We start from the raw sequence: 23,958 nt of genomic DNA, 5'->3' as shown, positions 1-23,958 counted from the left end.
GTAGGTCACTTTAGTGAAACAGAAGACTAAAGCTGCCTGGTAGGTTTTCAGCGGCTGCTTGGTGTCCCTGCTGCCCACCGAGAACCAGTTGATGCTGTTTCTCTATGTGAAGTGCAGGAGAGGAGTGTGTGAGCTGAATACAAGTTTCCTGAGCTGGGGCGTGCATATACTTACAGTACAAAGCAGAGTAAGAGTAGAAAAATTGGTATGGAGTAACTTCTCCCTGGGAATGATAATCCAGTAGGAAATCACTACTGGCAGTAAACTTCAGAAACCAGAAGCAGAGTAGATTGTAGCTGATGTAGGAGCTAGGGTAAGCTTAGCTCTGGAGTCATCAGCTGCATAGAAGATGCCTCTCAGTGAAAAGAGGAGAGGGTACAAAACCTGAAACAAGCTCTTGAAGCCAAAGTAGCTTTTACCCAGCCCCCTTACGTTTTTAGCATGTGTTTAGGCTTTTGATAACCCTCAATCTGAAATTTATCCTCAATGTAGAGAGCTGTCTTTGTATTGATTACAGAACAAAGCATTCTTAAATTGACTTGCAGGTGAAGCAAGTGAGCTCAAAATCTTAAGGGGTACTTGAAGAGCCAGGTGAAATGGATTTTTAACTAAAGTTAGTGATTGCATGCTCTTCTGGCTATTGCATGCACCTGGGTGTTAAATACCCGTGACCTATGACCACCAGGAACAGAACTTTCCTGTGGTGGTAGCAGGCTGCTCTCTCTCAACTTGTTAGGCTTGCCAGCGCAATGTCTTGGCAGTTGTTTAAATTTTGGAAGATCTACAGTTCACAGGTAATGAATCTAATTGCTGTGCTTATTAAAAAATTGTCAGCCTAAATCCCTCTGATCAAGAAGTTTATCAAATTATGATCTCACTAAAGGGGAAATAAATTAGTAGAGCTTCTGTTCCCTGTATGCTGCTCGGTGTCATTGAGCATAAATGTAACTGAATAACCTCAGTAGCTTCAGCTATCTTAAAAGTTTACCGCTGGATTGAGTCTATCAACCAAGTTAGTTATCAGGCACAGTAGGAAAATGGGTAATTGGCAAGCTGGTGAAAACATAAGAGGGTTGATGCTATGTGAGATAAGACTAGATGAGCCTTTGGCTATTGTCTCAATTTGATACATGCTAAAGACTAAGGTTTAGAAGTACTGCTTGCACATAACAGGAGATTTATTGAGACCTCACTGAGTGCTGCTAGTAATGCCACTATGCACAGAAGCAGAATAGGAGATGCTGGGAAAACAAACAAACAAACAAACAAACAAAAAAAAAACACCTGGATACTAACATCCTATGGTAAGCTGGGGTTGCTACGTGTATATACAGCTGAAGTTAGAACTGAAGGGTTTCAAACAGGGACTAATAAGGTAGGCAAAATATGTACTAGCTCGCTACGTTGGAAAAAAAAGGGGCATGAGAGAACTGTGAAAAAAACAGAGCCTTATCCCTTGCTGTATTTTTAAAGGGAAGTCCTTAAATAAAGGAGGAAGAATTGTCTGATACGTTTTCAGTACACATAACACGAGGGGGATTTGGGATTTCCCTGCCTGTTTTTGGCTATAGTTAAGTCAGGAGTGGCAGAGAAATGAGTTCTTTGCTGTCTTCCTGTAATGTTTTGTTTCCGCTTGCTACATAAATTTGGAGATGTAACACAGCCATTGCAAAATGCAATCGTTGAAGTGATAGGCTTCCAAGGTACATGCATTTGTGTTCTCTTTGTGGTGGCTCACGTCTGTTCTGCTTAATACTGTAATTCACGGTTGTCTTTTCTGTTGGCTCATGCTACAAATTCTTCCTGGGGTCTGAAAAATAACCTTTGGAGAGTGTTATTGTATCCATCAGTTTCTTCAAATGAGTCCAGGTTTTCTATCTGAAAACGCAGAGTTCAGTGAACCTATATCTGCCCTGACCTGTAGGGCATCCCAGAACTTGTAGAGTCTCTGGATGCCTGATGGTGCACTGGCCCGTTGTGCCCAGGGAGCCTGGGCTCAGGTATGTTGGCTGCAGGATCTACGCAGTAGCTCTGGTAGATGCTCCTCAGGAACGTGGCATCATAGGGCTCCTGGTTGTCTTCTGTGTCAGTATCAGGAGAGCAGCTTCTGTTGTACGTGTGCTGGGAGAAAATCACTGATGAAAATCCAGAAATATGAACATTGCTTTTTTTTTTTTTTTTTCTTTTTTCTTCTTCTCCATTTTTTTCCTAGTTATATTTGTCCTTCCAACATAACTATTGTTGCCTGGATGCCTAACTGGGACTGTGGCCCTTACTACAAACTTGAAAGTCAGCTGGGAATTCCCAACGCTGTAATGTAATTGCTGAATAACTCCAGTATGGGTGTGTTCGGCTGCTCATTTTCTTAATTGCCGATATGTGAAATTTAATCATCAGCTGAATCTGATCATTTCTGGTATCGCAGGAGAGTTCTGATCTCTAGCAAATGTTCAAGTGCTTTGAAAAATTAATGCCTTTGAGTTTCATATTTTTAGTATCTTAGGTAAAGGTTACAAGATGTAGTTTCTAGCTTTGGGCAGCAGATGGAGTCAAACTGGACTAAATAACGAAATTTGCCCTCTTATTAAAGTTGAGGGCAGAATTCAGTATTTTTTATGAAGTTTTCTGATTTCCAGAGATTATTGTATTGGTCACAAGGACCCTGAACAAGTAGAGAAATGCAAAAATTAGTTTTATATGCAGAATAACGTAGGAGAATGGGAATAAATCACATTTTTAGTTAATATATAATTTGTTAAAATGTTCTTAATAGGTAGAATTATGAATAAATTTATCTAAAAACAACAGAAAAAGTCAAGCCAACCACCACCAACAAGAAACAAACAAACAAAAAAATGCCCCTCAGCACTGTACAGGTGAAGTAAAAAATAAATTCTCAAAAACTGTCATGGAAGTGTAAAAACATACCCTGAGAAATGACTGAAATAATCGTTTTTAGAAAACTTTTGGTGGACTAATCATTCACTCCTTGTAGCTGAACCTGTGAGCGCAGAAGGTGATGATCCCCAAGGATGAACAGAGGGGACAATGATTCTGTCAAAATTCTTCTGTCAGGCTGGAGGTATGGATGGAGTGAGTAACCCTGACTGCTCAAGCTGGTGACTGCTGGGATCCCCTCAGCTGCTCCCACCTGAGCATGGTTATTGTTAGGCATGCAAGAACACATCTGAAAAAGCTTTGATTGTAGAGCACCAGGTTGTAAGAGATAACAGCTTTTCACCTGGGAAAGCACTTTTTTTTTTTTTTTTTTTTTTTTTTTTTTTTTTTTTCATTGACTGTTAATGGCAACCTGCTGATTTTACAAGCTGAGAGTCTTCAGATACTGTTTCAAAATATTTTCTTAGGGAAAGGTAACCTTAGACCCTGGTAAGGACTTTATTTCCAGCATCTGCTTTCATTCCTCATTAGACACAATGGATGCTTTTACTATCTCCCTAACTGGCAATAAAAGCATTCCTAGTAACAAAATCTAGAACTTTTCACATGTGCACTTAAATTTATTTCACTACTGATACTATCTTATTTTTCAAAGAAGCTTATGAAAGAGTGGATTTGGTTTTATAGAAAAGCAAAAGCATATTTCATTTTAGTACAAGTATGACTACATTTGGGGATTATTTTAATTTGAAGCATTTTTCACCTCGATTCTGGCATGATGTCTCTCTTCTCCCTATTACAGTGAGATGAAATGTAGAGAAGCTAGTTTGGCTGAGTTCCTAATTTCCAGTTCTGCGTAACTCTTCCTTTGCTGTGTTTTTTCCTCTTTCCTTCCCCATTGTCTCTTTTTTTTTGCTCCGTTTTGATTGTAACCACGAGGGGGCATCCCCTGTGGCTATTGTTAACCTTGATTGTTTCAAGTTCAGTTTTATAATTTTAGTATCTCCTCTCCCTGCTTATTTTGCCCAGGAATTTCTTGTTAATGCAGCAGTAACAGTTAAAGCCACTGTTCAGTAGACCTTGGATTCCTCTGTTGCTGCAGTTTGAGCTAAGTGTTAACGATGTCCAAACATGATACATTTAGCCTATGACTTTTTATCATCATGCTGAGCTAGCATCAGTTTTCAGTGCTATTGAACCAGCAGCTGCTTCATGTTGCACTTCTCTTATAGGAGAATTAAATTGTTCTTCAGAAATACCTTAAAATGTGTATTTCCAGAAGCAAAGAACTCAGCGTTTCTTATAGCTCTGTCTTTCCCTTGGAATAGCTTTCTTTCTCTGGGTAGAAATGTACAGACGTGAGAAATGACATGCTCATTCTCACATTCTGATGCCTGACAGTTCCCACCAGTCCAGAAATAAGATTTACAGCAGGCAGGATCAGCATTCAGAATCCACTTCTGCAACCATGTCCTGGAGGAGGTATTGGCAAAATGCTTATTGCATGGCCCTGGATGATGCAGCATCTGACCATACCGTGCTTTACATAAATAACCATCCCATGCAGGGTGTGTTTGAGCAAGAGTACTTTTAGTTGCAGTTGATACCATTAAAGGCTGTAGGCAGATGCTGCTGGAGCTTGGAGTACAATGAAATTCTGCCTCTATCCAAAACAACTCAGACTTTTTTTTTTTTTTTTTAACCAAAACCAAAAATGCATCCTTGACCTTCATTGTTCAGATCACCCCAACAAAGTCCTACCAGCTGGATGCAGACCGTCATAGAGCTGTAGCATTGTGTAAGCTTGGGGCAGGGTACGGGTTTCTGAGCTTGTAAATGGATGTGTGATCAGTTTTAGAATTTCAGCTTCTGGATGTTGAGTAGCCAGATCTCTCAAGCACAGCTGTAAGTTGCAACACTGGCTACTAGGGAATAAATTGTATTCCCATTGTTTGGTGGTTACCTGCTTTATTTACACAGTATATGAAAAAGAAATGCACAAAGGTCTGTTTCTACATTAAATCTGTAAAAGGTCTCTCTCAAATTTCAGGGTAAATAAAAGAAAGGAACCAACACAGTGTTGCTCCTTACTTCAAAAGAGCTGGGTGAGTGAAATAACTGGGGCTGTACTACTGTGAGTCACATGTGGAGTTCCCTCTTGGGGCAGGAACCAGCCTATCTCCATCTGCTGCATAAGAAATGTAAGAGAATCACACCTGGATTAGATGTGCAAGGTGGGTAGCTGGAACAAGCAAGGAAAAACAGGAGAGTCCTCTCTCCCTCCCTCCTCTTCTCCCCCTTCCTGAGGAGGCTGGGACACTCTGGATGCAGGGTAGCTCTCCAAACAGTGAGTAAAACATCCCCTGTCAGAACGGGGGTTGGCAAATGATATTCAGCAGTTTCTGTTTTGTTGTCTGAGTCCTCCCTGCTTTTGAGTTGCTGAGTGAGGCTGCTTGGGCTGATCTCTGGAATGTGCAGTGGGATGAGAGCAAAGCGTGCATGGAAACAGCTGGTGTGATAAAACTGGAGAGGAGGTTCCCAGCACTTCCAGGGTGTTCTTTTTATCTCAACTCCATCAGAGTTCAAGGGACGTGGCTTCATTGTGGGGTGCCCAAGGGGGCTCTGTGGTGGCGGTAGGGTGTGTTGTGCTGGTCCTCTTGACATGCCACCAGCTTCTAGTGAGCAACCCAGGGTCACTGGGACGCTGGCAGTCTGATAAGGACACTTTGATTGTCAAGTGTGTTTGCTTATTGAATCTGCTTACACAGAGCATATCCCTTCTCCTGTCTCATCCTTTCAAGGTCACCTGGCAGCAAAACAAAAAGAGGGCTGCTCAGTAGGTTGCAATTTCTGATCAGTGACACAATAAATGGAGTTATCTACACCCTGTGCTCCTAAGAAAACCCTGAGTGGAGCCCTGGGATCTACGTGTGGGTTTATACACTGGCTGACTGTGGAGATTGTATTAATAACTCTTTGTTGTGTAGTGCGTAGATGTTGGCCTGTGTGGAAAGAGAGCTAAAGGGCTGGGCAAAGGCCGTAAGCAAGCTCTCTGGCACTTGCTTTGTGACATTCAGCAGTTCAATGGCTGCTGTTGTCTTCATCTCTGGGCAAGTTGTACTCACAAGGCCACTTAAAGCACTCAGCCTGTGCTGCTAACCTTACTGATGCAACCTTTTCCTGGCTCTGTGTGAATTTCTAGGTGCTAAAAACTCCAAGGCAGCATCCAGTCTGGTCCTTATTTCTCTTTGCAGAGAAGCCAAAGAATCCTGTCTGGGGGAAAACTCTTTTTGGTCTGCCTGCTCTCCCTTCTGAGCAGCATCACAGAGCATTGCCAGTTCCTGCGAGGTACTCTGCTTGGTGACTGCTGAACTTTATTTAGCAAGACACGCAATCTAGCAGCTTCAACTGGGAAACTACTAAGAGTAAAAACAAATAAATGGTGTTGAAAGAAGCTGATTAGCTATAATATCTAGAATCACATCCATGGATAACTAAATTATGCATTGCAGAAAGGCATTGTTTATGTATAAACTGTAATATCCTGTCAGTCCTTCACTTCTACATGCTTTTCGTTCCACCAGGGCTTGGATAATCGTTTTATGAACCAATTTCCTGAGAGCTGAACACCCTTTATGCTTTGTATCTTCTCCTGACTTCACCTTTCTGGAGCTATGCACAGAGGCTGCAGTACTGGTATGTGTATAATGGCTTGGCAGGTCTCCACAGTTGTGGAATTTACAATCATCACTGTGTGTACAATGCTCGGAACAGCCTTTTTTTTTTTTTTTTTGTAATTTATTTCTGGTGGATGATGAATTAGGCCATCTGTCTCCAATGTCTTCTGACCCTTCCCCCCACTCTCCGCTTTTCTGGTATGTTGGCACCATCGCTCAGTCAGCCAAGGTCAAGGTCTGGAACCCAGGTCTGTGACCTTCACTGCTCAGTCCATGATGGCTCAGTCCTCATTTTCTAGGGTAATTCCCCAGTATGTCATGCACCCAGCATCTGAGATGCCATGCAAGGAGGAGGGATCCACTTACAGTAACATTAAGAACACAGCAATAGGAACTTCCTTCAGTTAATAGTAGTTAATACTTGACGAGTACTTTATTTAGGCCTAAAGTTAGTGGGTCAGGGTAGTTTCTCAAAGAATAAATGGGACACTTGCTAACTTGCACCACAAATGTCAGAGGACACGTGAAATCAAATGAATTAAACACAGGTCTGAAAACGTTCGGTATAGACACATTTAAGATATCACTGAGACAGATGGAAGCTTTGGTGGAACAGAAATAGAAAGTCAAGTAAATTTGTCTTGGCTCATCCCATTTTGTCCCCTGCCTGAAACAGAAATCCATGATAGAGGCATAAGTATCGGCAGCCAAACATATATGAAGGTTTACCCCTATAAACTGAGGTAGCATTAGTAACTGAAGAACATGATCCAAAGTCTCCTGAGATTAATGGGAATTCCAATTCAGAATTACTGAGTTTATTGGGTTTTGGATTAAGTGAATAGATACAAAAGACTTTATGTAACAGCTTGCAGTGGTAAAGATCTCTGTGAGCACTTGGGGAATCTTTGAGAAGCTTTTTGTAAACGTATAGGTCTTTAGCACGAGTGCAAGACTAGCAGACTTATTTACTGTTGTTGGCAGGCATCACAGGGATATGTGTGCCATTCCACAGGGAAGGGATTTTAGCAGTTTTTCCAGTTGTGTTACAAAATGATGAGTCAAGTTTATTAAAAAATAATGAAAAAATAAGACTATGGAACTTTTTTTTTTTTTTTTTTTTTTTTTTTTAAACAGAAGACCATGTGTTCTTTTTGTTTGCAGCCTCTGTTTTGGCCTTTAAAGTTGCATGCAAACCATACTGCAAAGCAGTTGTGTGTACACAGGAACTTCTTTTTAATTAAAACCTGGAATTCTCCTGCAGGGATATGCCTCCATCATATAGGGCTGTAAGATGCTACAGAATATCATGAGATTTGCATTAACATTTTAGGAAGAGATGATACTGAGCTAGTAGAAGGGATGATGGAATGAGATTTAATGGAGTAGACCAGCAATGAAGAACAAGGGGAAATTCCCACCCATGGAAAGCAAAACACAGCATCTGACAACAGAGCAGGCATAGGATGTCTGGGAAAAGGTAATGCTCCTGTGGAAGTAAATCAGGATTACCTCTGACAAGGAAAAATTAAGAGTGGTGCTACGTAAATCTTATGCACAATATTACTTAACTCAACAGCTCAACTCATTAGATTTAGATTTAATCTTTCTTTTTCACTTGGCTAATTTCACGTACATGTTTTCACACCTGTTCTGGCTGCAGAATTCAGAGGTTTGTCCTGTAGATCCAAGCAGTCCTGTCTGAAGGTGAAGCAGCTGAAGAAGTTGATGCTGAAGGATGATAACCACAAACAGAAATACCAGCTCTTAGCTCTTCAGAAGAGACCATCTTCCTTTAAGGATCAGAGCCTGCCTAGACTCAGCTGTGGTTGCCTACTGGCAGGTGAGATTCCTGCTCTGAGGTGAGGCCTTGTCTATGCTGCACTGAAAGGCTGGCCTTAGAATGGCTAACAGTGGTCAAAGGCAAGCGAGTCCATGTTCTTGCCCACCTTGGCACACAAATGAACTGTACTGTGAGTTGAGTGCCATTCTACCTCCTAACACATGGCACAAAGCATATGTTCAGAGGCACTTGTAGCATAAAGAGTGAGTAAATCTGCCATGGGGAAGAAATCTGCCATGGAGGAGCCTTGGTCCTCTAAACAAAAGCAGTACAGATGTAGCCTCGGTTCCTTCTGCTGGGATTTAACTTAAAAAACCCTTTACAGGGTGGTTCTCAGTAAGGAGTAACCTAGGAAAAATACAATATTCTTCTTGTTCTTGAAGTGTTAATGAGTCTGTGAGACTGGGTGGCTTTTGTTCAGATCTCGGTATAAACCACAGCATAAGGGTTCTCCATTTTCGACAACTGAGACAGGCTTATGAGTTGACACAAAAAGCAAACATTCTCTTCATTGTTGTTATAATAGTTCCTCTGTCTTAATAAGCCCTCAAAGACTGAAGCAGAAAATGGTTTGCTCCTTGCAGGGAATTGAAGTTGGGAACCATAAAATTCAGATTACTTTGAGACTTCTGTCTCTGACTGTACCAACTGGCAGAAAATTAGATGACATCAAAGAATCATTGGAAAGGGGCTTATTTAATTTTGAAATTTATTGGAAATTGTCACATGTGGCTATCATGCTAACAGCTGCCTTCATGTCACTTTACTGCAAAAGAGAGTGGCATTATGCCTGGATAAGGGTATAAAAGCTGGAGCTGTGAACTGTGACAGAGATGTAAGTTGAACTTTCTGGGATACATAGTGAGTTAATTCCACTGTCTGTGCTACACGTGTTACAGGCTCAGAAGTGTTGGAGCTTGATTTTTGCAGTAGTAATTACACTGTTGCAATTAATTAAATGAATTCTCAGTTGAAAATAGATTTTCTTACTTAAAACCACTCAGATGAGAAATTTATGCAAACAAGCCTTTCCTAACAAAGAGCTGGAATTTTTTTTTTTTTTTTTTAATAATAAACCTTGAAAATATCTATTTCTCTCTTTGAGTTTTCTCTCTGTGAACTTGGGATCTAGGAAAATTAAAACTCCATTTTTGAGAACAGAATTGGGAAAAACAGTACTTCAAGTGCTCATTCAGGAATGAGAGACCTAAGTGCGAGCTGGGTCAGAGATTTGCTAAAATGTGCCTGTTTCCAAAGACCTTTGTAATGGTGGGTTCTCTCTACCATGAGAGCTGATCCCTCATTTTGCCTCCTCTTTCAGTCAGATTGATATATAGAGAGCAATGATATGAGGCTTTTGTAAGAAATTGAAATATGTTTTATAACCAGTCAGTTTTGAGTTAAATTCTTCAGGATGCTTACCTATCATTTTCCAGTTTAAGTCCACAGAGATGTGAGAAATTTAATCATTTTTGCTTAGGAAATCAATTATATACCTTTTGCAGACTTGATCTACGGTCTGTCATTTCTGATCTTTGGAAAAATGGTATTGAAATATTTTAACGATTACTTAAAAAAATTTAAGAAGTTAGGGAAAATGTGCTTTTTGTAGAATCAGGTGTGGATGCAAGGTGAAGGAGCAGAGACTGACGCTGTGGAAGTGTCTGAATGCTAATAAGTCATTAATGTTCTCTGGAAAGTTCAGCCCTTCTTTAACTTCTATATGTTGATTTGATCATAGGCATTGGGAAAGGACCCCAAAGAAGGAAAGTAATTGCAGTCAAAAATCAGAAAGCTGCAGGCAAACATGCCTAAGTTTTCTTAAGGCTGGTTTATCGGTCCTTCACCACCTGTGATTTGAGTGGCCTACAGTGCAGCTACTAGATGCCTTGAAAGATTTTTGGAAAGCAGACAGAGAAACTATGCCTCCAATGAAGCAACAAGATTCAAGACAGTGTATTTCTGAAGGATTATCGGAGGTCTTGGGCATGCAATGAGATACAAGGCTGTAGGCCAAACACTTTCAACCCCTACCAGTGCAATAATCCATATAAAATGTGCTGGTTTACCCATCTAACTGTAGGATTTGCAGGAAAAAAAAAAAAAAAAAAAAAAAAAGAGAGAGAGAGAGAAAGAGAGACTAAGAAATCAGAAAGAAAACTGTAAAGGATGTTAAATAACTGGTTGTTAAATGTCCAAAATTGTTTCCAAAATTTAATATATACTCTATGACCCAAAAGCTCAGATCTTTTAAAAATAATTTTGAAACCTGAATAAACTCGTGGGGGTTAATAGCTCTCTATGGTAAGGTTTTAACAGTATCCATGTTCATAAATCGTGTTCATTGATGGGATCCTTGTTGATGTATATCTGAGATGACTTACAGATTTGGGAATTGTGTGTTCTGTTTGTTTTAAACTTTCCACCAAAATCAACATCCCTATAATAGCACCAGAAGCTGTGCCCTAATGAAAAAATTTATCATAGATGATTTCAAATGGTTTTAAGACTAGTCATTTATTGTTTATTTAAAGGAGTCCCATTTATAGCAGCAAAAGTCAGGGGAAAAGGTCACTCACCTTCCGTCTAGCCTGTCAAGAAAACTATTTGGGAGAGGTGAGAGGGAAAAGATGGTTTGAGGAAAGCCTGAGAGGAAGAATTACAACTCGACAGTGTGTTTGTTGTGAATTTGTAGGCCTGCCCATCTCTTGCCTTTGTGCACTGGGTGCTGTTATTATTAGGGTTTCTGCTTAAATTCTTCTGGAATGTTCAGTGAAGATGCTGAAAAAACAACTTCCCCAAGTGTATTATGCAATCTATTATGTGGAATCAGAGCTGAAACAGCCTGTCCAGTGGGACTGGTTTTGTTTTGTGTTATCCGTCCAGCAGGGGTTTATCCATGTGTGCTGGAAATTACAATATTAAATGCTCCAGCATGGAAATTTTTTGTGAGGATTATCGGACTTATGTTTTCTCGGTGTATGGCACTCCAGGCCTCCTGTTGGCACAGAGGTTCTCTGGAGCTTCCCTCGCAAAGGTTTTGTAACACTAACGCCTGAAATAAAGAAATCTGAACTCTGGTGAGGAGTGAGAGAAGATAATGTTTTCTCAGTTTCACTACTAATGCATGACATCGCCTATTTAAAACCTTTGCTCTTATCTCACTTCCCTCAAGCATTTTGTTTTAAGCTGCCCAGTTGAAAAAGAGCCACAGCATTGTTCCAGCTTGGAATTGTTCTGTTTTCTTAAGTGGACAGATATAAACCGTGGGTAACATTTCATTTTTTTAAATCTTTCTCCAGATTTCTGTGTAAACATAAGTATATGGAAGACTGAGGTGTTTCAGATACCGAGTGTACTAGCACCCCCTCCTGAGATGGCCCAAGGGTGGTTGTCTGCAAATGGAGCAGAAGCAGCTCTGAGGTTGCTGCCTCCTAGAAGTACAGCTTCGACTGCTTACTGTTACCACTTATCTTTTGCCAGAAACGTTCAAGGTCAGTCTTTCCCATTCTCTTAACTGTGTGTGTGTGTGAACACTCGTATCTGATTCCTTGGGACCGAATCCCCACTCTAGTGCCGAGACCTGTTGGGGGGTGACACATGTCTATTTTTAAAATAGATCCACCAGATATTTAGTATCTGAGTGCAGGGTGATTATTTAGTCAAGATTATATTTCTTTGGGTTTTGTACTGCCGTCTGACAGTACAGTTTTACTTGGGTGGTTGTTTTGGTTTTAATTCTGAGGTCGTTTCAATGAGTGTGCCAAGCGCTGCAGTGGTAGAAGGCAGTTGTTTTCGAGTCCATGTGATGCTATCGCTACCACGTGCTCGCGGCCTTGCTACTGGCCTGATCCTGTGAGATGTTCATCACAGTCCAAAAATAAAACTTGCTCACAATGTGATGTATGGAATAGTCTTACAGGGGAAGGGAAGGGGGAGCTTTATTGCTTGTATCACTTAACATTGGGACTACATGAAAACTGGAAAATATTACACCAGAGTAGTAGCCTTTCAAATCACCGCTGGGGTTGCCAGCAGCAATTGCAAAGCTTCATAATCCATTACAAAGCTTTATTTCATCCTTCCATTAGCTTTTGCTTGGAGAACTCATTTCTGCTCGTTAATGTCTGGTAGTCTTGGAAGGACAAAAGGGCTTTTTCTGAAAAACAGTTGCTCACGTTTCTATCCAATCATAGTCTGTAGAAAAAAAAAAAAAAAAAAAAAAAAGTTAATAAATAAAGGCTAAAACCAAATTAATTTCCTTAGTTTGGCTACATAGACCTAGCATTTCACAGATCAGTTTGAGCTACAGCTATGCCTCTTCAGCCTTCCTCTGCTGAGGCTGCAATGCTCACGCAATAAAACCATTGGTCACACCTCATTACTGAGGTTATTTCCAATACTGTACAAAGGACCAAGTAACAGATGTTTTGAAATGGTTAATCAGTTGTTACAGGTTTAATTAAGTTGATGCCTCCACATCTTTTCCATAATTTTTATTTCATTTTATTTGTAAAAGCTGGGGCAAAGATCTTAACTACAGACTCAGTCAAGCCTCCGTGAGGCTCAGGCTTCAACTTTATAACATAAATATTACTTGCAAGTAATTATAATATTCTGTTTTTGCCACTTACACTAGAGTTTTGTATCTCTGAATTTCGCTCTTGGAAAGTTAAGTTTGGACTTAGATGTATGGCACTTGTTGTTTGGAGTGACACACACAAATCCCCATACACCAGAATGAAAATTCAGCCCTAATCATCAAAGGGAAGTGAGGACTAAATGAATGTGTGTCATGCGTATCCAATTTCCCCACTGATCATCCAGAGAAAATAAATCACAGCGGATGTCCTTCCACTTCTTCTTCTTTGTTTAAATAGCTAGAAGGAGCTCTATGTTAAAGTCACCCTGGGTCTCCCCAGAGAATACTAAAATAAATTAATATTTGTTGATTAAATGTTTTGACCCATATTAAAGCCACTGGAAAATGATAGGCTTATTTTGTCATGGCAGCACTCCAGGTTTTTTATGTACTACTGAAATCAGAGGATAAATATGGAGGAGCACATCTCAACTAAGCTAATACCCAATTTTATCTGTTTTTAATAAATCCTTTTTTGGGGATTGCACTCTTTGAGGTACTCATTTGTAGCAGTCTCTCAGAGTTGCCTAGTGTCCAGCTGTGCTAGGATCTCCTGTCATCTTCCCATTCTGCAACAGAAAAGACAGAAAAAGAGATTGACAGGAAAGTGAAAAATAGGGAAAGGCAGTACAGAGCAGACTGGATTGATTAATGGGAACATTTTAAATGGCACAAATTTGCGTTAGGTATCCAAGCCGCATTGATTTTCAATAAGAATGGGATAGCTTACAGTCCCTCATCTCTCTGAAATGTTCCCTTACACCCTAAGGCAATTTAATTTGGAAAGAATTGTTGGAAGAAATCTGATAGGTGTATAAAATGAGCGGTATAAAAAGCATGCTGTCATGGCAAAGGCAGTGCCCTGAGACTCGGAACCTGCTCAAAAGTTAATTGAAATCAATTGGAAAGACTTCTGTTGACTTAAATAAGCTTTGGGTGAGCCCTTGGGAGAGCTAGTTTCAATACCCAGATTTACCACAAATTTCTTGAATGGCTCAGGGCAAGTCACTCTGGGCCATAGCCAGAGCGGGGGCCAGATATTGTAGTGAGATTGCTCAAAGGGAGGAGAGTGCGAAAGGCTGTCCAGGCAGCCTCACGCTTTAGGGCTTTTTTCAGAAGTGGGTTATGAGCTGCTAATGTAAAACAAATAATAACTTCTGTTTAACCTATCCTAGGACGATGTCAAGTCAATTTAAAAACATTTTGAAAATGAGGATTAGGCACTTATGACTATAAGAACAGCATCTGTGGTAAGACCAGCTTGGATAAAATGTCAGGGGCCACCAATCCTCATGTTTCAGAGCATAAACGCACCACCAGCTGGAATAATGAAGCAGATACCTCAGTGGAACGATATGTTACTGTTAAGCAGTTTATAGTATCGTTTACTATGGGTTGTCATCTAGCCATACCTTTCCATGGGTACTCCCTAAGGAATAGGGGTCTCTTCTAACTTCCTGGGGAATAGCAGAGGTGTCTGTAATCCAAGTAACTGGGGCCACTTCCCTGAAGTGACAGAAGCTCCTGGGGAGTGCTGCACCCTCAGCGCTGCTGGGCTGGGGTCCTCCCAGCTGCTCCAACTCTCATAAACTCTGGCGGTGTTTTTGGTGGTGTCAAGAAGGCTCTGCAAGCTACAGGGGCTGGCCAGTGCCTTGTTGGCTTTAGCCATCCGTGCCAGTTTAAAACGTATGTACATCCTTATATCTCTCCAGGGTCCTTTGCTGTAATTGCCAGTCCTTGCTGGATCCCACATTCAGGGTGTCATTTCTGCTGCAACGCTTCGTTGCTGCTCAGGCAGAGGCATTGGGCATGAACAGCAGCAGCAGCGGTGCTTTGGGAAGCCAGGATGGGTGTCAGCAGCTCTGGGCACAGTCAGCATAGGCTGAGTCTTGTCTGGGTATTGATCGCTGCCAGCTGAATCACTGATGGCTCAGCCAGGTTGTATGTGAAAACACAGGAGATAGTTCAGATGATAAACTTATTTTACATGGGACTAATAAGGCAGAAGAACCACCAGGAAAAAGGAGCTTTTACAGAAATGCAACGTAGACGTTGCAGTGTTTTCCAAGCTTCTAGCCGCAAAGGACAGAGAGAAGGAGCCATCATTTTCTGAACATTTTTTGATTGCCTCTTAAGAGAGGATTTTGTTGCTACCTAAAAGTTTGCTGATATTTTCCTGGGTTGCCTGAGGCTTTCTAGTGAGGCTGGTGCCAGCTTACTTTAACATAACTAACAAGTGTTGGCTTCCAGGCTGTGTTAATGGCTGCAAGCCCTAGATATTTAAGTTACTAAAAGTTCAATCAAAAGTTAATTAGGGCTTTTGGCTTTTCCTGCCTACATCAAGAACAGAGCAGAGGAGATTTCCTAATGCAGTCAAGGAGGAGGGGATAAAATCAATGCTATCAGACAGCAGTGTTTAATAGACAGCTAGAACATCACAATCTGTGCCAACAAAACAGTCTTTCTAGGGAGCTCAGTGCCTAACTTGAACATGTCTCTGGTGATGATTCCACTGAACCTCAGGTACTTGGGCCAGGAAAAAGATTAACGGTGATTTTATCTCCTTACATCATTCCCAGCTCTCTGGGATACGAGATGCCTGCAGCTTTGTGTGCTGCAGCCAACATCAGATGAGCTGCCTTGTTTGTGGCTACAAATCCCATGTGCCGTTTGGACACTGGGTTTTCTGGGAAGGGTCTGTGGCTCCTTTATCTGCTTGCTGTTGATGCAAAAGCAGGTAGGGTGTGTAATATCAGCCACGCTGGGCAGACGTTTATCACCTATTCATACTAAAGAGGTCCACAGTCTTGGTTACATACCGAAGAACCTTTTTATTACTATTACTATTATTATTGTTTGTCCCAGTCCATAATATGCCCTCCAAAAATGAACACAGGAAGAGGAGTTGGATCTCCTGCCTTTTTCATGTCCCTTCTCCACAGTGTGGAACTGCTTCGATTTCTTAATGACAAATTCAGAAAGTTGTTTTTCACAATGCGAACCAAATAACATATTGTCCTGTAACTGTGTCTAGGAAAGGACAGACATTTTAGCTGGAGATGTTCCAAAAGATCCCCTGGAAGCAAATGCAGCAGCCAAACAACTGCTTCTGGTCATTGGCCAAAACAAAATTCAACTCCACTTTGTGTCACCTTGACACAAAAACCATCTAGTACGGGAATATTTTGAGGGTTGAAATAAGTTGCTTTACCTGTATATATTCATTCCAAACCAAAGAGTAGGAAAATACTCTCTGACCTGACCACCAGAAGTGAGTGAGTCCCAGGGAGAGGCAAGATGTATATGGGTTGAATCCTGCTGCTTTGCCTTTTGCATGTTTATATTAGCTAAAGTAGCTTCAATGTGAAAATAAAAGAGACCGGTTCTAGAAACCTAGAAGGCTGTCTCTCATCTGGAGACAGGAGCATGCAGTTCAGATCCATGCTCTGAAGAGACAGAGGAGGAGCTCAAACTTTCCTGACATTTCTCTTTACTAAAAACCCGTTCGTAGTTACTTACAGTTTTATCAAACTGAAACTATTCAGGATTAACTTTTTCCTTCGGGGTCTATCTTACTTTCCTGTCTGTGTTCTTAACATTGGGCTTTCGTTTGTGTCAGGGTGGTCCTGAGCAGTTTTGTTGCTCCTCTTGAGCATGTAACCTCCTTGTAATGTCTCTGACACTGCTTGAAATTTCAGCTTTTCTTTTGAAACTGAGAGGGTAAGAATACAACTGTGAGTTTAAGAAAAATTAAGATGAATTATCATTCCTTCAGAAATGTTACCTTTCTCATGGACCAAGTTCAACATGACCTGATTGATGAGTTTGCCTGGAGCTGATTTTTTGTTGTTGTTGTTTTTGTTTGTGATTTTTTTTTCCCAATTGATCTTCTTAATGGAAAAAACAAAAACAAAAACAAACAAACAAACAAAAAAACCTACACCCTGAACTTTCGAGTCCTCTAGGCATAAGCAAGTGGAAAGGGAGAAAAAGAAGAGGGAAAGTTTAATTTTAAAAGCTGTTTTTAAATTTTATTTTATTGTTTTTCCTCCTGCAGGTGTCTAACTAAAAAGGGAAAAGTCAACATATTCTCAATACAACCTAATTAATTTCCTTCTAAACTACTAAAGCTAAAGGAGCTTTCAGTGTCTAAAATGGATGGTGTGGTGTTTGGGTCAAGGAGACTTACTGTGAGTTTTCTTGGCTTTATAGCTTCGCATTCTAATGCCAAAACATTTTATACTGTCCCACATAGCAGAAGGAAGATTTAGATTGGACACAAGGAATAAATTCTTTACTATGAGGGTGGTGAGGCACTGGAACAGGTTGCCCAAAGAAGTTGCAGATGTCCCATTTTTAGAAGTGTTCAAGGCCAGGCTGGATGGGGCTTTGGGCAACCTGGTCGAGTGGCAAGGGGTTTGGAACCAGGTGATCTTTAAGGTCCTTTCCAACCCCAACTATTCTATGGTTCTATTTCTGGAAATCAGAAGTAATTTCAGAAGTATTGTCAGGTAAGGTCATTTCCTGACTGAAGGATGTAATTTAAGTCTGCTTTTTTCCATCATCTCTACCCTGCATATGGGAAACAATTTATCCCATTCTTCTTTAAAGGTTATTTTTATGTCTGTCTTCACTCATCTCCTTTCTAGACTGAACAATACCATTTCCATCATCCTTTTTTGTGCCTGTCCTCTTGTAGGCTTTTAACTATTCCTGTCCTTTTTTCTGAATTGCTCAGTCCACTTAGTACTTAAAGTTCAACTGCCAGACTGGATGTCGTGTTCTTACTGAGGCCTCATTTTCTTATTTTTCTTGGTGCTGACTACACCATGGGCAGAGCAAACTCCTATTTGTACAGCTCAGGCTGATGAATGCCTTTATTGCAACAGCATGTTGTTGCTGACTTATATTCAGCTTTGATTTTCTGTAATATTCCACAGGTGCTATTCAAAACAACTGTTCTCTCTCTAGTCATTCCCATTCTGTACTTTCTCAGACAATATTTTCCCCTCCTAAGTGTAGGACTTAGCACCTGTCATTGCTGAATTGATCTGAAGAGATCAGAGAAACAGTCTGGAAAACATGGGATTCGATCTGAAAACTTTTGCTCTGCCTCCATTTGCCCAGAGTACCTTACCCCACAAGCAGATTTCCAGTGTGTCACCTATTTGGTTACCTGGACCATCAAATAACAGAAAAATATAGGAACAGGACTTAACTCTTGCAGGTTCCCAAATGGTACACCCTTCCAGTTTGACAGCAAACCACTCATATCAGCTATGAGCAAAGTTTTCCAAGAAGTTGTGCATCCATCTTCCTGTTGCCTTATCTACAGTGGTTCACTAGTCTTCTTTTGAAAATATCTTCTGAGATAGTAAAGCTTTTGCTGTTACCTGTGACCATGAGTTATTTCTCCTCAATTCACATTTCTCTTTATCCCAATAGTTGTCCTTGGTGTTCATTTTCTATGTCCTTTCTCACAAGATGCTGACACACATACAAAAAAAAGTAAACTTCCTACTGACTTGAGAAGTAACAAAGAAATCCTCCAGGAATCAAATCAAAAAAATTTATTGCTGTTATTAACCCATCAAGATGTCAGATGTTTCAATAAATGAATCTGCATCTGTCATTTAAACTTAGTGATGGTTATTTTTTTCTCCATAATTGTCTGTCTCTCAAGACTGCTTTGAGATTTTTCATTTCCTTCAGTAAATAATTATTTACAAAATCTATTTCTACAGTCTCTCAGAGATTCTCCAGATTCCCAGCAGGAACATAACTTTAAAAGCCCTTTTAGCTTTTCTAAAGTGGAAGGATTTGGGAAAAGGAAAACAACTAGTAATTCAGTGAAACAAGCAAGAGCTGTAAGTCAGTTTATATCCTAATGAAAGCTTAATTTTAGAAGATGACCTCAAAGGGTGAGCAGCTCATTTCAGGTAACTCCAGCCCTTTGCTTCTCTGCATTGAGTATCAATGTGAATCTGTCTGTTGACTCTTACTCTGAATATATAGGTCGCAGGAGCCGAGTTAGATTCCAGGTCAGCAAGATCATGTTTTCCACTGGAAACTCTCCAGATGATGATAAATATCATCAAACAACTTCAGGATCACCACAAATGTTGATGTAAGCATACCTTAGACTTCAAGGACATATAATCTCATCTACCTTACCTTTCAAACAACACCAGGCAAGTTGTCCAAAATCAGCATGGTTTCTATACATCAAACACCATATGGATTTAGCACATTTTTGCAAGATGTTTCCTCTTTAAACTGTATAGCCGGTCTCACTGCAGTAAGCTGCCTCTCTTTACAAGGCTGCAGCTCAGAGCATCAGTGGATTCCCCACTCGTCTTGTTCACCCAGGGCCCATGGTTCCCTCAAGAAGGTTGTCTCAATGTAATGGCTCAGCGCCACTGCCTGGCATGCAGAACATTCCTGGTTTGTCTCTGGAGATCCGCAATGCAAGTGCTGACATGTAACACCACAGCTGTGCAATTTGTCAGCAGACAAGAGGGAAAAAGCTCTCCCTTGGTCCATCAGGAGGCAGTGCAGCTCTGGTCTTCGCACTGTCCCAGCTTTGCACCTTCCCAGAGTCAGAGCACCTTAGGCAGGTCACACCAGCAGGCGGGCCTCAGACAAGTGGCCTGTCAGAAACGCAGTCCTGCAGAACATCTTTTGCAAGTGAGAAGCCCCAGAAATAGATGTTTGCCACAGACCAGAACACCGTGTGTGTCTGTCATCTTAGCCCAGACCAGCCTTCTGACAGGGTTATGTCTCTTTTCCCTGGCTGCATTCGGTGATACATACCTTGTCCTATTGCCCATCACACACTGGGCTTTGAGGACACCAAAGCAAAATGTAGATGTGACTGCTGCATCAGTTGCCAGACATTTCTCGTATGTGGATCTGAGAAAATTTCCATCAGGAAAATAATTTTAAGAATGTTTTTGTTTGCACTGGAGACTATAAGCCAACCACAAAACTCACATGGACCATACCTCATGAGAAAATACAATTTTTTTTTTTGTTTGCTTGTTTTGTTTTTGTATACGTGTGCTTGTTTGTTTTTGTTGTAGTTTTTGATAGCTGGTCACTCTTTCTTGTTTAAAAAAAAACAAATGCTTTAAATGTTCAACTTAGTTCCTGCCAATGTTCAGCATCAGTGCCATTGTACAAGAACTAGCAAGAATCAAGTTCTTCTGTAAGTGGAGATGCATTTGGTTTGGATTCTGAAATGACTTGCACAATAATTCATCCTGGACTCTAAGAATGATGAACATTTGCTTGGTTAATAAGGGTCCATCTCTAGACAATGATATAGCCAAACGTCAGCTATGGTCACATAGGATGAGTAAAGTTTCGGTCCAGATCTACTTATTTTCTACTCTTAGAAATTGGTTGCCTTCATATAAAATTTCAGAAGGCTCTCTTGGTACCTAAAGATCTGAAAAATAAAGCTTTTTGAGGGCTCAATACTATTTCTAATCTAATACGTTAGAAGAAAAAAGGTAAAAGTGACTGAAGTAAAATTGATACTAAATATGTTAATTATGAATATATCCATTAATAATAAAGGGGTGCTAACAAAGAGTTGCCTACAGATTTAGGGAAGAGAAGAGTAAATCCCCAATATACATGCATTGAAAAGGGGTGGGGTAAGCAAATAAATAAGCAAATATTGTAAATTCTGTCAAGCTTCTTGGGTTGTGTTAGATGAGAATGAGAAGTGAGGATGACTGGAAACAGACCGGTTATGTCATGATATGAAATGGAATATGTTATAGTGAAGGCATGGAAAGATAAATTGGGTTATTAATATGCAGGTTTTGGTTATCTCAAGAGCCAAAACTAGCATCAAGAATTTTTTTAAAAGCACAGTTGTTCCTCAAAGAAATATAAATTTCATGTTTACTGTGCCCGTTATGTTTTCTTTGCTTGCTTTTCACTTTTCTTTAAGCGGTTGGCTACTGCAGTTAAAATGGTAAACCTTTGCCATTTCTCAAGCTAGAAAGGAGCATGACACAAGCCATTAATGACATAAGCCAGTATTTTGGGATCAAACAGCATGTGTAAACATGCTAGGTATGATCAGTTGCACATTCCAATCTTTTCTAAATTTACAATATGTGAATTGAGGATTGCACCGTCACTGGCTCGAGGTGCTGAGGGGGCATACAGCTTTTCACAGTAAAAGCAAAGGACGACGTTAATTTATTGAACGTTGTTCTGCAACAGGACTGAAATTCTACAGTATTCGCCTTACATTAGCTGGCTGCCCCTGGCGTGTTGAAAAGCCTCAGCTATCCATGGTTGAGTGTCCACTAATTTGTCTCTAAAGGTTATCTTTTTGCATCTTGATCTGCTTGAATCTTGAAGGCACGCTTCAGTGGTCAATCCAGCACACGAGTTCTTTCTCATTTTGCAGATTTCGAAAAAGGTCGTCTATCTCAGTGTGTTGCAAGTTTCATTTTCTTATTATTCTCCTTCTAATCTAATACATTTAGGTAAATGCTTCAGGTGATGCTGTTCACCTACAAAAACATCAGCTCTGTAGCCCATTATTTTTTACGCACTGGATTTCCCTTATATTTTCTTTTCAATGCATTAGGAAACTGTTTCTGGTTCTTTCAAGTGTCAGATTACTTGTTGTTTGTTTGTTTGCTTATACAGCAACTTGTAGTTCTGAGCTAAATTTTACCTGGTCCTTTGTAAATGTACCCTGAGTGTGTCTGAACATCACCAGCCATCAACACAGTCATGGGCAAAGGAGCCCGTGCAGGTGCAGGAAAAAGCCAAGCAAGAGTTACGGCAAAAGAGCTGCCAGTTGTGGCCACCTGTTTCCATTCACATCCCGTGAAACGAAAATCACTGAAGAGGAACAAGTGAAAAGTGGTGCTGGCTAAAACCCTTTTCAGGAGAAGCTGATAGCAAAAGCTCATAAAAATGAACAGTGACTTACCCAGAAGGCAGATTTCACGTAGCCAGACACTGGAAAGCTCTGCTGCAGTCTTCAGCTTCTCTGTCCAGACAATGATTGGAGAGAACAACAGGCAAAGATGCACAGCAAGCTCTGAAAATAGGGTTCAGTGTCATTTAAGAAAAAAATAATGTCTTAATAATCTTAATCTGCCAGGTCTAAAGAGGTTTTAATCCATTTTCTGGAAATTGAAGGTACTTTTCTTCATTATCTTTGGGAGTCAAGTAAGAGAGTGCTTTCCTGCCTCCCTCCACAGTGTGTTAAGGAGTACGATGTTACCATTCTTCCTAGATGAAGTCTTTTATTCCTGCAACGGGATACATCTATTACTTCAATCCTATTTAAGAACCAATATCTTACTCTTCATGAAATCATTTTTGAATTTTAATGTTTTCATTTCTGCTTGTGGTACCATCATAACACTGTCTAAATCACTTCAAAATACTTTATAAACATTAATTAAAACATATTTTTTTTTTTTCTGTAGTAACAGCAAAAACAAAAAACAAACCAAAACAAACAAAAAACACAACAGGGTTTATTGTCCATTATTTCTAGCTTCATTACTGAGTTTGTGAATAAGCCATATTATGCACGCAGTGCTACCTAAGCTGGTTCTGCACTTCCCAGCTTGGCCGTGCAGGATTTATCTGCTAGCGCACAACTCTTACGGAAAGGACTGTGTTTCTTCCAGAGCCAACTAAGGCCCAGAAGTACTTGGATTATCCATTTTTTTCCAATTTCCCCCAGCCCCCCTTCCCCTAATAACGGAAAGTTGGTTATGTATTGATTTCACAGAGGATTACATTTAGGGTGTTACAGTCACAGGGGATTAAATTGCAGGTTGCAGAGAAACAGCCAGGTTCAGGCATGAACCAAAGAAAGGTCTTACTTAGACTAATGGGCACATTGACTTGATATAATCTTTTATTCTTAGACGTGTTTCCTTGCTACTCTCTAACCCTACAGTTAATCAAGCTCTTAAGGCAATGAAGTTACAGCTATTTTTGTTATTTGACGCTGAACTATTTGGGGACAGCGTATCCTGTGTGTGCCTGGCTCCATCAATTTTCTACTTTATGGCCCCTTTCTCTTTCCTACCCACGCCTTTGTTAATCTACCCTCCTAAAAAATAAATAGTCTGACTGTGAGTTCATGTACACCGGAGTGCTGCTTCTGATTTATAGCAATGCAAGTTAGAGCAGCAGTTGGATCAGGAGATCAGTTTTAGCGTGCAGAGTGCTGTATCTGAAAAAACAAAAAAGGCATTGTAAAAGGTGGCTTTTGTTTTAATCGTGTGTGAGGACACAGGAATTATCTTTATCTCAGCCCAAATTAATAGCTAGCAATGTTTTTTATTTTTTTTTTTTTATGAGTGCTTACTAACATATTTGACAAAATCAGCAGTTTTAATCTCAAATCACAGATATTTATTTTCATTAATTAGCAGCAAGGTGAAAGCCAGTTCATTGCCACAGTCACCACTTGTTGACAGTTTTGCTAGTACGGAAAGGACCTCTAGCTGAGGGTAAAAACCTACTGATATGTTTTCTCCATATGCATAATTAACTGTGGTGCATATTAGGAAAATATGAAGCACTTGTGCAGCATTTTGTACTTGTTCAATTCTATGATTCATTTATACTGTCCAGCGACTGTTCTCCCTCTCTCTTATGCCAGTGCTATCAAAATACTGCAAGGCTTGGACAGAAACTGTGCTGATTTCTTGCATGAAAGATCCTGTTAGCCTTAGTAAGTCTCTGCTTGCTCTCAGACAGTAACACACCCACTCATTTATTTGCAATTAAGACAACGAGTTAATGCCCTGCATGTCCGAGGGAGCCTGGTGCAGCTGTGTTCAGGTAAGTAGGGACCAGGTGGAGACAAGGGGAAAGTGCTCCTGCCAAACCAGCTT

General features: G+C 40.4%; 1 long non-coding RNA gene across 1 annotated transcript; it reads right to left on the bottom strand.

Moving 5' to 3' along the window:
• Positions 1 to 12,328: 12,328 nt before the first annotated feature.
• Positions 12,329 to 22,239, bottom strand: LOC309880002. The gene is made up of 3 exons (XR_014317880.1): positions 22,026 to 22,239; positions 13,053 to 13,629; positions 12,329 to 12,615 (listed from the first exon to the last, which is right to left on the bottom strand). It is a non-coding gene; the product is annotated as an uncharacterized lncRNA (long non-coding RNA).
• Positions 22,240 to 23,958: the final 1,719 nt, after the last annotated feature.

This window comes from Aythya marila (genome assembly GCF_965140915.1).
Source record: "Aythya marila genome assembly, chromosome: 7".
Lineage (NCBI taxonomy): Eukaryota > Metazoa > Chordata > Aves > Anseriformes > Anatidae > Aythya > Aythya marila.
The sequence above is the reverse complement of the archived record's forward strand: the minus strand, read 5'-3'. Positions and strand labels throughout refer to the sequence as shown.